Here is a 15,632-nt window from a genome sequence, read left to right as displayed (position 1 = left end):
TCTAGTATTTTCCATATTTTTCAGCAACATACTATTATTGTTATTTATAACATTATCATTATGTATTTTGTTATTCTCATCAATAATATCTTTATTAATTTCGATTATTTTCGGCATTTTTATTATCAACACTGTTTCCTTTCTTATTGATATGTTTCCTTTCACTAAAATTAATTAAATTATATTTTTCAGTAATATTTTACAATACACAATCATTATTATTATTTGGCAACGTAATTTTATTATTCCTATCAATATTACCTTTAATATTACGCTTTCTCTTATTAGTTTTATTTTCATTGTCTCTAACATTCGGCACCCTCTATCTCTCTCACACTCTCTCTCTCTCTCTCTCTTTTCCTGTTTAGCCTCCGGTAACTACCGTTTAGATAATGAGGATGAATGAGGATTATATGTATGAGTGTAAATGAAGTGCAGTCTTGTACATTCTCAGTTCGACTATTCCTGAGATGTGTGGTTAATTGGAAACCCAACCACCAAAGAACACCGGTATCCACGATCTAGTATTCAAATCCGTGTAAAAATAACTGGCTTTACTAGGACTTGAACACTGAAACTCTCGGCTTTCCAAATCAGCTGATTTGGGAAGACGCGTTCACCACTAGACCAACCCGGTGGGTTAACATTCGGCACCCTATTTCTAAGATTCGTTACTATATTATCATTATTAACATTCGGCAATATATAACTAATTTAATTTTTTTCTCACAACTATTATCTTCGTTATTATTATTAATATTCGACATCACATTTTCACTATTTACAAAATTCTTATTATTACTGACACCATCAATATTATTGTTGTTATTACCTGTAATTTTCTAATTATTTAATTCTCCATTTTTTCTGTTATTTGTCACTAATTTTTGACAGTTTAATATTATTTTTAGTAGTATCTTCGTTAGTTTTCGCTTCACTAATATCCTTGCTAATTTTCTTTTATTTTTATTTTCCTCACTAATTTTCGATAATTTATTTCTGGAATTCATCATTGTATTGTTATTATTATTGATATCAACAAGAATTTTAATTTTATGTGTTATACGAGCTCCTTACTGATGTACAGTTTTACTATTAATAGCTGTGTGTTCTGTCTTCACTTTATTATTTGTATTAGAATCCTTTACTTTAAATTTAAAATTTTTATTTATTAAATTATTATTTGTGTCATCCTGCATTTCATTATTTTTAATATCATTACCAAAATTATGTTTTTTTTTTTTAGGAGCCCTATTTATTTTTTTTACGTCTGTTTTTATATTTAATAGCATTTTTTATTATTGTTATTATACATCGTCCAGTTATTATGATCATTTATAAAATTTTGAATGTAATTATTTACTGCTTCAATACCATGCGTTAATCTTAAAAATCTTAAAGTACGGTCATCGTTTGCAATTAGATCTACATTAGAATTGTTTGTCCCGAGGGTCATATCTCCTAAAAAACTATCGGTCAAAATTTCCTCATCATAATTATCTAAACTAATTTCACCGAGCACGGGTTCATAGTCCTCATCTAATTCGTCATCACAAACTTCTACTACAGTCCATGCATTTTCATTACTACACTTATTTTGTAAATTAAAATCATCTGTTTGTTCCGAAATATTTTCACAGGATTCTACTTTTTTGTACAAATCGTAACCTATACTTTCCGATATTTCGAAGGTTTCGTATTCGTCATCTGACTCGGAAAATTCATCATCATTATCATTTATTACAACAAATTCATTTTGTGGGTTAAAATAATTTAATTCATTATTAAAACCATTTTGTTTGGTGAATACAAATCCTATAATTCATCATCGGTTACTTCTTCCAAACTAAAATTGTCTGTTAAAAAGGTAGTTTCAAACTCTTTATCTGATTCGTTACATTCATCGTCATCATTACTTATTATAATGTCTAAATCTTGATCCACATTTTTTTTTGTATATTTGTATATTAATTTGTAATCTAACAATGCTTTCTTGTCTGAAAATATTAATGAAATTACAATTATTTAAGTGATTCTAATTTTATTCAATTTTTTTTCTTTCTCCGTTTAAAATCAAAAACTATAATAATCAAATAATTATACTCTTTATAATCAAATAGTCTTTTACTCATTATTATAGATATCACAATAAAAATTAGTTTATAAAATTAAACATTTCGTCATGCTAACCCATTTTGTTGGCTACCCATTTAATCCGCTTCACACTATCCGACAATCCTTAACCAACAGTGCAGCAGAAATTTCCTGAGGTAAAATAATTATTAATCGATAAATAATTAACTAATTATTTAATTAAAAGTAGATAAACGCGACCGTGATCAGTAATTCTAATTATCCTGATACCGAATGATATTCTCCACACATATCTTTCTCATAATTTTATTATTCAAAATTAATCCATTCACTAGTTGTAAAGATGTGTAATAGTATATTTTTTTAAATTATTAAAAATCAGGAGCCAAAAAAATGAATTAAAAAAAATCAAATCAATCATCACATCTAGAAATATCAAAAGGTAAAATGCATCGTACGCCACTATGATTATGATCACTTTTAAAGATAATTAAGTACCTAGTTAAAAAATACTTCACGATAGTAAAAATTAAAAGAAGGATTTGTTTCTTCTAAATTCATTTATTCATGTTTACAAATTAGAATGTAAAAGAGTCCAACAATATATTTCATAAACTGCAAGAGCTACAGCGTAGTTCAACAGTGAAATTTAACAGTGCGATTATAAATAAATAGAAAAATAATATAAAGGTCACTGGGTTGGTCTAGTGGTGAACGCGTCTTCCCAAATCAGCTGATTTGGAAGTCGAGAGTTCCAGTGTTCAAGTCCTAGTAAAGCCAGTTATTTTTACACGGACTTGAATACTAGATCGTGGATACCGGTGTTCTTTGGTGGGTTGGGTTTAATTAACCACACAACTCAGGAATGGTCGAACTGAGAATGTACAAGAGACTACACTTCATTTACACTCATACATATCATCCTCATTCATCCTCTGAAGTATTATCTGAACGGTAGTTACCGGAGGCTAAACAGGAAAAAGAAAGAAAAATATTTTTTTTTTTTTTTTTCTTTTTTGAATCATATTGTTCTTTGTTATTTATTAAAAAATGTTTTTGATAAGAAGAATTGTATGCAATGTAACTACTATTTAGCATGAAAAGTTATTTAATTACCATTTTTTCCAGTAATACGGCTGAAGAACAACTTGTTTCTAATAGAAATAGTATATTTAAATTACAATTAAAATTTTACAGATATGCAATTAATCATTTTATTAAAAAAAAAACGTTTTTTTTCTAGATAATACGTAGTACAGTATGCGATGAGACGTCATATTGACCTGAATCAAAACTGATTCGCTATGTTTGTTTACCTTTTAAGAATAGACAGTTTTTAAAATTGTTAAGGCTATTGCTGCAGAGCTGTAGAAGTAGGTAAAACTAAACTTTTCGTCAGGTTGTTTGTGTTTTCTGTTTAAAATCTGAAATAAATAAACTTTAAACTGAGCTGCTGTTACCCTACCTTATTGTACTGCAAAAATTGGTTGAGTAATTTCTAAAGTGCAGTATATCTGTAACAGTCCTCCGATCATTTGAAGCGAAACGACAACATTCAAACGATCCTTCAGTAGATTTTTCATGGACAATCAGACCTCCAACTCTCGGTATGTCCCTGAAACTTTCTAGTTAAGGAAAACCAAAAGGTTCGCACTATGTTGAGACCTGGAGGACCATAGTAGAGCTTTCCGATTAATCCAATTTACTAATCAGTCTACTGTGCCTCTTCTATGTTTTTATAATGTTATTTTTGTATTGGATCTGGATCAATTTCCACTGAGAGGAATTGGAATAAGCAAAAATGTTTTTTTTTTTTCAATTAGATTTATTTCTATATGATACATTCATTTCATTAGTGATCAAGTTAAATTGCTTACTTACTTGATCCAATTTACTTTCTATTTAACTAATTAATCACAAAGTAGCTTCAAAAGACCCGTTATTCAAATGTTTAAAGAAATAAATAAAATTAAATTCTTGACTTTTTCTTAAACTTTAAGTAATTATTGATTAAAATGAGCTTTTATAGAGAATGGGAATATATTTATTAGAGCAACAGCATGACCGCAGAGAAGTAGAATTCAGAGATAAGCAGTTTTTGGAAAGAATGATGGGGTTTTATCATGACAAGAACATAGACTACTAGACTGCATATCAGGCAACCAGAGATTGATCGAGCCTGTAATAAAACCATCCCCAACAACACCAACAATAGCACAATTACTCGTAGCAGTTTGAAGTGGCCGCACAACTAAGTGAGGAACATTAAAATTCCTTGCAATGTACCAAATACTATTATTTCTCTTTAATTCAAAAACATTAACTAAAATAATTCAAAGAAATTTATTATAAGAAAAAAAGAATAAAATTTTTCAAGCATTATAATGTATAAAGAGATGATGAATGAAACAATAACTTAACCCGGTATTAATTATTCTTGCAACCCTGCATATCTCTATTCTTGTTAAACCATAATTTATGGTAGTTTTTAAATTTAATTTAAAAAACGATTTGTAATTCTTAAAAAATGTAATACGTAAATTATTATCTCCTTAATTTAATGTTCTATGTTTTTGTTAACATTGCCTGCGTTTATCCATAGGAAGATTAGAAGTACAATAAAGAAATAAATATTTGAAGAAAAAGGATAAAATTTAAAAATGCAGTTAAAATCAAATATCAAAATCAGAGAAAAAATGCGATAAAACATAATCTTTTAGGAAACAAATAAATCTTAGCCTCTTTTTTTGGTGTTATGTGTAAAAAATTGCGAGTTATTCAACAAATTTAAAACAATTTTTATTTTTTATTAGATAAATATTATTTAAAACTGTTTACTTCTGGGTAGTATTTGCAATATAGTATTAGCAAGTATTTGCAATATTTATATATTAGTAAAACTAATTATAGGTTTAAATTTCTCTCACTCCCATTTCCAACTCTTCAGTACATTCCTACATAATTAATTGTTTCTAAGAAAAAAAACACTGTTTTATAACTGGAAAGGATGTATGATTTTTTGTTGTTTTATCAATTTCTTTTATGACATTTAACGCAACTGAAATATAAGAGGTAATGTAAATATTTTGAAACTTAAAATAGACTTTTTAAGAATTTCTAACCAATTAAATTGTACATCTCAAAATTCGGCCGCTTATTAGAAGATCTTGGAATTTTTTATCCTTTTTTTTCATTGATTGTTTATTCGGATCAAGGAAATGCTGACAGATTTTAACTTTTTATGACAACGGAAAGAATCAGTTTTCCAACCAATAATGGAGATTGGAACTGACATTTATGTACTAAATAATATGTTCATATTCCTGATAGTTTCATCATTTATTTCTTGATTCTGGATTTTTAAGTTTTTTGTATACCTTGTTCTTTTAAGAAATCGAATTTATTAGATTATATTTTATTCATAAAATTTTAGTCGTAAAAAAAAAGAACACAGACATCCTTGGGATTTGTTTCAATGACCAACTTTTCGAAAGCATAAAAAATTGCAAATAAATTTTTCAACGTATTAAACAATTAATAAATAACATAATAAAAAGTTATGAATAGAAACATCTTTTAAAAAAAATTGTTATTTTTTGACATATATGCTGAGTTTATACTGAAGTTTGAAAATGTATATAAAACATGAAATAAAAGTATTCAAATAAATTCTTTGGAGTGCAATTGAAGTACAAAAAGAAATATAGGAATGAAAGGATGATTCATTCACATCGTTAGAAAATACTGCAATGACACTGTGATATGATTTGTATTCAGAGTAATTTTACATCATGATCTTTCAGATACATTCTTTGTATGGTAACGTCTAATACATCCTCCAACGTAAAAGATGTAAAATCGTTTGGTATTCTTGAGAATATCTTGACTTATTTCTGCCAATTGGAGTCTACTCTAATAATGTGAACATGTTGATTTCAAAGAATGTAATATTTGTCACAGGGAAAATGTAATTTTAATTAACCTATTTTATATTATGCTTTTTGTAGAATAAGTTAAATATAAATTATGAAGTATTTATAGATAAATCGTTCTATGGTTGTCAGTTATTGCTTTTGGAAATTCAGTGTTATACACAGAGTTTTATGTAACTGAATTCAGCTTTCGGTAACATAAAAATGATATTTAGACACTCTAAAATATCTTTAGAAGCATATTTAATTCATTATTTTACATTATACATTATTTTTCTACATTTTAAAAAGTAAATGTAAAACAAATATCTTCGAAAAATAACGTATAGTACTGTTAAGTACATGGTTACAATTTAAGTTCTACATTGTATGAATTATCTGTCCACAAATAATTATCATAGTTATCTAAAGAAACAATGTAGTAATTTTCATAAAAATACAATAAAAACCTAAAATAAGTTAATATTAACTTATCTTTAAATATTTTAACTTATCTATAAATATTTTATGTTTCTGACTCTTTGATTAATTTCAAAATCAATTAAAACACCCGACGATAATTCTATTTTACTATTCTATATCTAATTTTTTAATGGCAATAATATTACTGAATTTTCCCATGAATTTATCTACACTACCTTTTTGTAAAATCTATTTTTAATTCATTATTTAATTAACGGGAAAAAACAATAATAAAACCTTACAAATCAACAAGTTCTATATGAATTGCATACAATAAAATTGGTTGAGATTAATTATATATATTTTTTTTTTATTTCTTTAGAAAATCTAGAATATGAATTTCCAAGAAAGCAGGTAGAATTTGAATTTCATTTCAGACATGCAAACTTGAAAGGTGAACTATATATTACTAGTTTTTTTCTTATAACGTGAAGAAAAAACGTAAAAATTTCTCATTGAATCTGATTTCTTTCGCCAGAATAGATTTTTTAAGTTGTCTTTTTCCACGACACTTTTTTTTATAAAAGATAATCTTCTACCGTTTCTGGTATAATTATCGTTAAATTTTATTTATTATGTCATAATAAGTAAATAAATAACAATATAAATTTTGTATAATTAAATAATTATTTTGAAATTATTCGTCTAAACAATTTCAAATGTTACTTAAGAAAGCATTTTTAATTCCTCATATATAATTTTTTTTTTTTTTATATATATTATTATTTTAGTGAGACTCACTTATAATTAAGATAAAAGGTAGAAATAATCGATGTCATTTTTATTGAAGAAATAGGTCAGTCTTCTAAAGCTACATTTATTTAATTAATTTCTGTTAATAAAGTTTCCTTGAAGTTACTAGAAAACAAATACCCTTCTATTTAGTAAGAAAAGTTGGCAAAATAAAAAGATAAATTTAATTAAAACGTTACTATGAATCAGTTTAACCGATAAACTCAAAATAACTTAAGTTTTGAAAATAATGACATGTTAGGTTACAAATAATCAGTTTTGAAATGTTATTTAAAACTTCCAACATATCTGTTTTGAAAGCTCTTTCATAACCCTGCAAAATTTTGTTTCGTATTTTTGTATATAAGTCGATTTGGTTTTAAAATTTGTCAATCGTAAATTAAAAATTTATCTCCTAGGATTCTTATATTTCTCTTATGAAAATCTACTTTCTCGAAATGGATTGAATTATTTAAGTTTTTTTAAATTAAAATTTAAGGTTGTAATGTTCAGTTCACCAAATATAACATATATGGATGGGAATATGATATAAAATTTTGTAGCTTGTGAAAAAATTCAAAGTTTATCAAAATTCAGATTCAAAATTTTCCGGAAATAAGGAATTATTTTACCAAAAAGAACGGCAAATTTAAGACATAAACTAAAGAGGAAATTTTATTTTCTAAACTCTTGTTTTATAAAAACAACAGGTTAAATTTAGAGATGTAAGTTTGATATACTCTTCACAAAATCATGGCATTTTTTCGATTCAGAAATTTTATAAAAAAACAAAAACTCATTTCCAAAATATCTTAACTTCAATTTACATTACAAACATTTTTGAAGAGGAAACCATTAAACTGCTGAAATTTATTGTAATTTTTTACTTACATAATTAACGTTTTTGTAACTCATAAACTTTATAACAGACTACTGAACTAATTTGCTGTAGCAACGGGAAACTGATGACAAATTATTTCTCCTATAGTAGTTAATTATCTATTTTGAACAAGTACTCATTAAAATAAACATCTCGCTTAATAAAACATACTAAAGTTTAACAAAACACTTCAAATTTGCAACATTATAACTAGTTTAGTAATATATTTAAAAATGTAGATTATAAAAAAAATATCTCAAACAATTTTTGATAGTCTATTAAAGGTAATTCAGTTCTTATGTAATCTGTATCATTACGTAAATTATTATCATACAACAATCATACCACCATCTAAGAAATTTAAATAAAAACGTAAATTAAATAAAAATAAAAACGTTATAATAAAAAATCTGATTTGACACTATATGACTTCCTTGTACGCCTATTAAATTGCATATACACATTACATATTTACTCTTATACACATTTTTAAAAGTACATAAAATTTTATTTCACTAATAACTTCTGATTTTTTTATTTATTTATTTTTTTATTGTATTATTGAATAATTATTTATTATATTTTTTTTTTTTACAATCACAGATTAATAATTATTAATAAATCAATGTATTTAAATTAAAAAAAGGAGTTAAAATAAGGAATTGAAGTTGAATTCGAACCGATGTGCCTCCCCTTGTTATAACTAAATATTTCATTAATTAAAATTTTATTTGGTGATAACTCTGAAACCAATAAAACTAAGTAACGGTTATGATATATCGTTGAAAAGCTCTTAATAAGGGCTTATTACTGCAGTTAAGAAAAAATCCAAAATCCAATTTGTTTGGATTTTGGGCTTTTTTTGGACACTTTTGATCCAGTCGATTGCAATCAAAAGGGGAGGTGCACAATTAGATGTTACAACAGTCTTAAATCACAAATTTCAACATCCTAAGGCTAATCATTTTTGAGTTATGCAAGATACAAACGTACAGACGTCACGCCGAAACTAGTCAAAATGGATTCAGGATGGTCAAAATGGTTATTTCCGTTAAAAAACTGAAAACCGAAATTTTTCGCGATCTCGATACTTCCTTTACTTCGTACAAAGAAGTAAAAATAATTTAATTAAATTTAAAATGAATATAAAAATTGATTTAAGTTCCAAAGAAGGTTAAGTTATATAATTCTACTCCATGTTACTAACTGTTATTGTACTTCTATAATTTACAAAAAAAAAACTGAAACCTTATCAGCACTACACGCTTTTTACCATTTTTTGTACGAAGTAAATGTGGTCGCAAAAATTTTCGATTTTCAGATTTCTACAGAAATATCCATTTTGACTAGTTTCGGCGTGATGTCTGTACGTACGTATGTATGTATGTATGTATGTACATATGTATCTCAATAACTCAAAAAATATTAGCCGTAGTATGTTGAAATATTGGATTTAGGACTGTTGTAACATCTAATTGTGCACCTCTCCTTTTGATTGCAATCGAACCAAAAAAGTTTAAAAAACCCAAAATCTAAAACAATTTGGATTTTGGTCATTTTCTTAATTGCAGTAATAAGCCCTCATTGAGAGATTGTCAACGGTATAAGTGGTACTTATTTTCATTTGTTTCAGAGTTATACCAAATGAAATTTTAATTAATAAGAGTAAAATATTTGGCTCTTATAAGGGTAAAGCAGATCGGTTCGAATCAAACTTCATTTCCTTTTTCTTATAACTTGTTTTTTAATTTGAATATATTGATTTATTGATAATTATTAACCACTGATTTGTAAAAAAAAATTTACAATAAATAATAATTCAATAACAACAATAAAAAAAAAATGAAAAAATATCAGAAGTTATTAATGAAATAAAATTTTTTGTACTTTTCATTTTAAAAAGACGTTCACATTAAATTTAATAGGCGTAAATAAGTCATGTGGTGCCCACATCAAATTTGGTCAGACATCTGTTTATTCATTTTGTTGATGGTTGTATCATAATAATTTAAAAAACATAGTATTACATAGGTATAAGGCTTACATTTATTTAAATAGTAATAAAGGAACTTTTACTCTATCCTAACATTTACTCTATCAAAAACAATTTACCATTTTAATTAATTTTTTTTTATTTTGGAAAATACCAAATGATAGTGAAACAGAACTGAAACAGTGTTTGTGTAAAAATTTTTCATGATCAGTAGAAAAATCGCAAGATTAATAAACAAAATCGTTTTAAAAATGTTTTAAGCAAAGCGCACTGACCTTAATGAATCATATTGAAAAATAGCTTAAATACCGACCTTGTGCTTAATTATTCCACTTACTGCTATGTATATGTATGCTGTGAAATAGATATGAGATTAATCTTCAACATAAAAAAAAAAAAACAGTTTCTTTTCATTTAATCATGTTCATTTATTACCAAAATAAAAAGAAAGGAAGACAAAATTAGAAAGAAGAGCCTAAAAATAAAATCAAAAAGGTGAAAATTACTTTATGCATCAAACACAATTGAAAACGCTACGCTGCAAGACATTAATCGACTATCAGAGCTCATAAGCCCTCAAATTAATGATAATGAAATGCGTTACTCTCATTCAGCAATTATGTGATTTTACTGAAAATTAAAAGATCGTTTTGGTAAATCTTGGCAGATATATGGCACGTCTTACATATATTATTATTTTAAATAAGATTAGTAAGATATTAACCACATATTTATCTGTATTTTTATCATGTAAATTAAATGTATAGATATTTTGTTTACAGAATTGAAATATAATGATAAATTTTAAAAGAAAAAAAATTCCGAATAAGTAGAATTACTCAAAAATTAAAAAGCTAAAATTCCGTTTAAATTAAGGAGTAAAATGTTTGATTTTTTTTTATTGTACAGTTTAAGATGTGCAGTTTATTCAATCAGTTGACAAAAAACAAATTTCACTTTAGTCATAAAAGTATAAACACACGTTTGGTTAGAATATTAAAATATTTAAAGTATTCAGACGATTAATTTTCATTAATCTATTGTGCGGTGTCAGTTAAAATATATTTACCGTACATGTTAACTATATTCTGTACTTCCCTCGTAAATACGTTTTGTTTCATTCAGCCGTATTAAGCTACACGGCTTTGAGTTAATACAAACAACGCTGTCGCATTTCGTTGCAAATTTATGTACTTGGTCCAACAAAAACAAATTTCCACTAAAGTAAATAAACTAGGAATCCGTTATAAGTACCAATTGTGTTGCGCTGTATTCTTGTACTAATTTACAAATATGCTAAAAAGACTGTTTTTATTGAGAATTAGGACACTCAATACATTCTCTAAAATCAGCTCGTAAATATCCTTCACTTTCAGAGACGAAACAATACAAGCTGTATTAAATTAATAAATTACACATATTTTTCAACCAAACTTGATACCAGTCTCAATTACGAAAATAATCGATAAATCATGCACAATAGTACTAGAGTTGGTAACCGTAATACATTGTGGTGTTATGTAATATTAAGATTATATCCACAGATATAATTCATAGAAAATAAGCAAAATTTAGATTCAAATTAATAGGATCAACTTCACAAACGTGAAAGTGGTATGTCTGCTAGAGCTTATTAACCAAGTCTAAACAAATACAACTTTTCTATAAAAACTAGAATATCGCTGTAATTAGAAAAATATGTCTTGCATTAACATTTTAGCATACTTCATTGTTTGATCTATCATTCAGCTTAAAATGCACTACTTTTCTAATAAAAAAGAGTATTGTCAAGCTTTTTACACGACTGCCCAAAAAGGAGTGTAATTTATTTAGGGTGTTTGTATGTAAGTTTGTTCCACCGTAGCAGTTCAACGACCGAACCGATTTAGATGTATGACCCTGCTTTGGAATCCTACGTTACCGGGAGGGTCATATATACGTGCATATATATATACATATATATATATACACACACACACAGGTGATTCAGAAGGAAAGGAAAGTAATCTGGAAACTAATTATAGAGCTTGAAGTAAGGAAGTTCATACAAATATAATTATGTCCGAAAAACGTTACCGAATTACGGTTTGAGAAAAATTTCACGCGGATTTCAGATCCCTTTCCTCGGTAAAATTTCAGTATATTAGAAGTAAACCTGATGGTTTATTATGTTTGATGACCTGAAAAATTGAATAAAACAGGTCCCCGTAGTTTTCAGGATATCTAATGTAAAACAGAAACATTCGGCGACGAGAATCATTTTTTTTAGGTTAGAATAATTTTCTTAAAATATTAATAAATTCAAAAATTTTATTATCAAAACGTATAGATAATTTTATTCAAAAAAATTTGTTTAATAAAGTCCATGAAAAACAAAAAAATCAAATTTTATTAATAAAAAACTTAACAAAAAATCTTGTGAATTTGTAAAAAATAAAAATAGCTGTTTTTACACGACTGCCCAAAAATGAGTGTAATGTATTTAGGATATGTGAATGTATATCTGTATGTTTGTTTCACCACAGTAGCTCAATGACTGAACCGATTTAATGTATGACCCCGTGCTGGAATCCTTACGTTACCAGGAGTGTCATAGGCACTCTCTTAAATTTTCTGTATTAGCAATTATCCTACATTAAAGAGCAATGTTTGTCTCTTTTTTTAAATTTTAATCGTCTTGATTTTCTAATTTCTAATATTTATCTTTATTCTTTAAAATTTTAATGTAAATTTAAAAATTAAGAAGATATTTAAAAATTTATTTAAAAGGACACAAAAGTTTTCTTTAAATCGGAATTTTGTTTAAACCTTGATTACTACTGAACCATGAATTGTCAAGTGGAATATTTGTATGTACATTTCTGATGTTTATCAAAGAACAACAAAATTAATAAATACGACTTTCATGTGCGTTTTGAAATAATAAACGCCTTTTTTCAATATACTGATTAATATTTGGTAAAACATTAAAACATATTGCAAAAACTCTTCAACAATAAGTAATTTTTATATACATGCTGAGAATTAAACATAGTAAAATATTTGAATTCATTTTCTAGAAAATAATATTTTAATACTAGACATTCATAATGTTAATGAAAACCCATGCGCGTAAAGGCGCGTATGCACAGACACATACGCCTACATACTGTAACTGTATTTTCCTGCCATTCAGTTACCGACTACATTTAATTAAGTAATCTAATAAACTTTTGTCACATATATAATATCTCATGAAAATTTTTAATAATATTGTCTGGACTACACCTGTATTGAACCATGTTGATATTAACCTACGTTCCATAGTTTGTTTTTACTTTAAGAATATTTTTCCCCAAACCGAACAAAGAATTTTTTTTATAAAAGAAAATCTCTTTTTCTTAATGTTTATGAAAACTTGTCTCAGCTGCATCTCCATTAAATAAGCACAAATATAAATACTTTTTAGAATTTTTGAAAATTCTGTATAATATTTTCTTTCATCTTAAATAGCTTATTCCTTTTTCACCATCAGTAACGAAGATAAAATTAAAATTACGCACTGAACTCAATTTAGATTTTAAAAATGTATATTCTTATTTCTGAAGGAAAAATAATAGTTCTTTTTCGACCATTAACAAACGTCGTACTATCTACTAGTATTTCTCCGATTCTAAAATTATGTTTTCCAAAGAGATACTGAAAACTGAGATATTTAGATACTGTTATAGCGAGACTCTATAATTTACTACAGCAGGATCCATGAAACAAGAGTAAGAAACTAAGCTCTCAATCACTACTTAAAAGTTGATTTTTCTATTTAGCACGGTCATAGATCGATCTATGCAAATAAAATCGTTCTTTCGTTATAAAATAACCTTTTTTTACAATAAACAATGTTTTCATTTTTATTTTTATTTTTTTTTCAATTCATTATCATGGTTACTTTTAATATGATCTAAAATCATTTTCAATTATATTTCATATTGTTTTATTTCGAATATTTTTATATAATTTTATATGTTTCAAAACTGATTATATATATTTCAAAGTTTGAAAACGGTTTTCCATAAACCGTTTATCAACCGTAAATTAATCCGACAATGGAATTTAATTCATTAATATATGTATAATAATATATTGACAAGTTAGCTTATTTGAGTTAATGCAAACAAATTTGATGGATTGTCATTGTCAACATTTATCTTTTAGTGATAATTGTTAATTTTTTTTTAATTTAATTTTTTTTTCTTTACGTTTTAATTTACTTATGCGCAATATCAGTTTTACAGACACTTGTACATCTTTCCTTTTCGTTCAGTATAAGATCCTTTACGGGGATTGTTCCTTGTTTAATGAGTAATAAATATTTCTAACTTGTTTTCCATCGTTTTCCTTGCTACTTTTCGAAATGTTTAGCCATGAATAAAACAAAAAGATAATTGACTAAGATTTTAATATTTCTGTAAGCCAAAAATTTTTATTTATATTGTAAATACGATAAAGTAATATATAAAAAAATCATGAAGTATATTTAAAAATAAGGTTAAAAATACGTTTACCAATCCAAATATCAAATAAGTTAGTAGGATAAATAAAATAATTATTTGTTATTAAGACCAGCACCTATTTCATTCGATTCGCAATAGTATTTCATATGTTCACAGCCAATTAAAAAATAGCAGGATAATTGAGGTTAGGTAATATTATACGTAAAGCTGAAGTTACATTGTTACAATCATTCGTTCATAACTTTTGTTTATACTTACTTCAAACTAATTTAGTCTTCACTTCGTCAGAATTTATCTAATTTTTACTTAAATAATAACTCGTGCGTATTCATGTTAACCAAAGTTGTAAATACTTTTTGACGGATACTATAAAACTTAATAATTTATTTCTTAATAACAATGACATGAAAAATCAAGGATTGCTTATTTTTATTTTTCAGTCACTTAAAAACCTGCAGCGATTTCGAAATCTATAGTTAAGCTGGTATGTTCAAATGGAAAACTCAAGCGACAACCTCTCTTCAAGGCAACTGTTTTTGCACTTATGACCTCCAAGCCAATACAAAACTTCAATAAGACGCAGCTTATTAAAGACAATCGTTAATCATTCAATTCTTTAAGCTGTCTCCAGACAGTGTTTCAGACCTATGTTTCTAACACGCACTATCAGAATGAATAGCATTATTCACAAAATTCAGCTACGTGCAAGCTTACGTAACGATTTTATCAGCTCCTTCATTTGGTAAGATTTTTACGCAACTAGGAACACGGCAGAAACTCTAACAAGCATATTGCGGTTGATAAGAATTATCACAGATATGTGAATTTTCCATTAAAAGTGTTTGAACACACTTACTAAGTCTCAACATATCAGTGTATGACAAATACATATGCTACGTGATAAAGGTACATAACTATTGAATACAATTCAGCAATAAATGCGTAGCATTTATGAGGCTGATCGATATGATGATATGAAAATAGATATCCCCCTCTCAGAGAGAGGAAAACTAGCTCATCTGTTTTTCAATTTTGTGTTTTGTTTGAAT

This window comes from Lycorma delicatula, chromosome 1 (assembly GCF_047948215.1).
Source record: "Lycorma delicatula isolate Av1 chromosome 1, ASM4794821v1, whole genome shotgun sequence".
Taxonomy (NCBI): Eukaryota; Metazoa; Arthropoda; class Insecta; order Hemiptera; family Fulgoridae; genus Lycorma; species Lycorma delicatula.
This window is presented reverse-complemented; position numbering follows the sequence as displayed.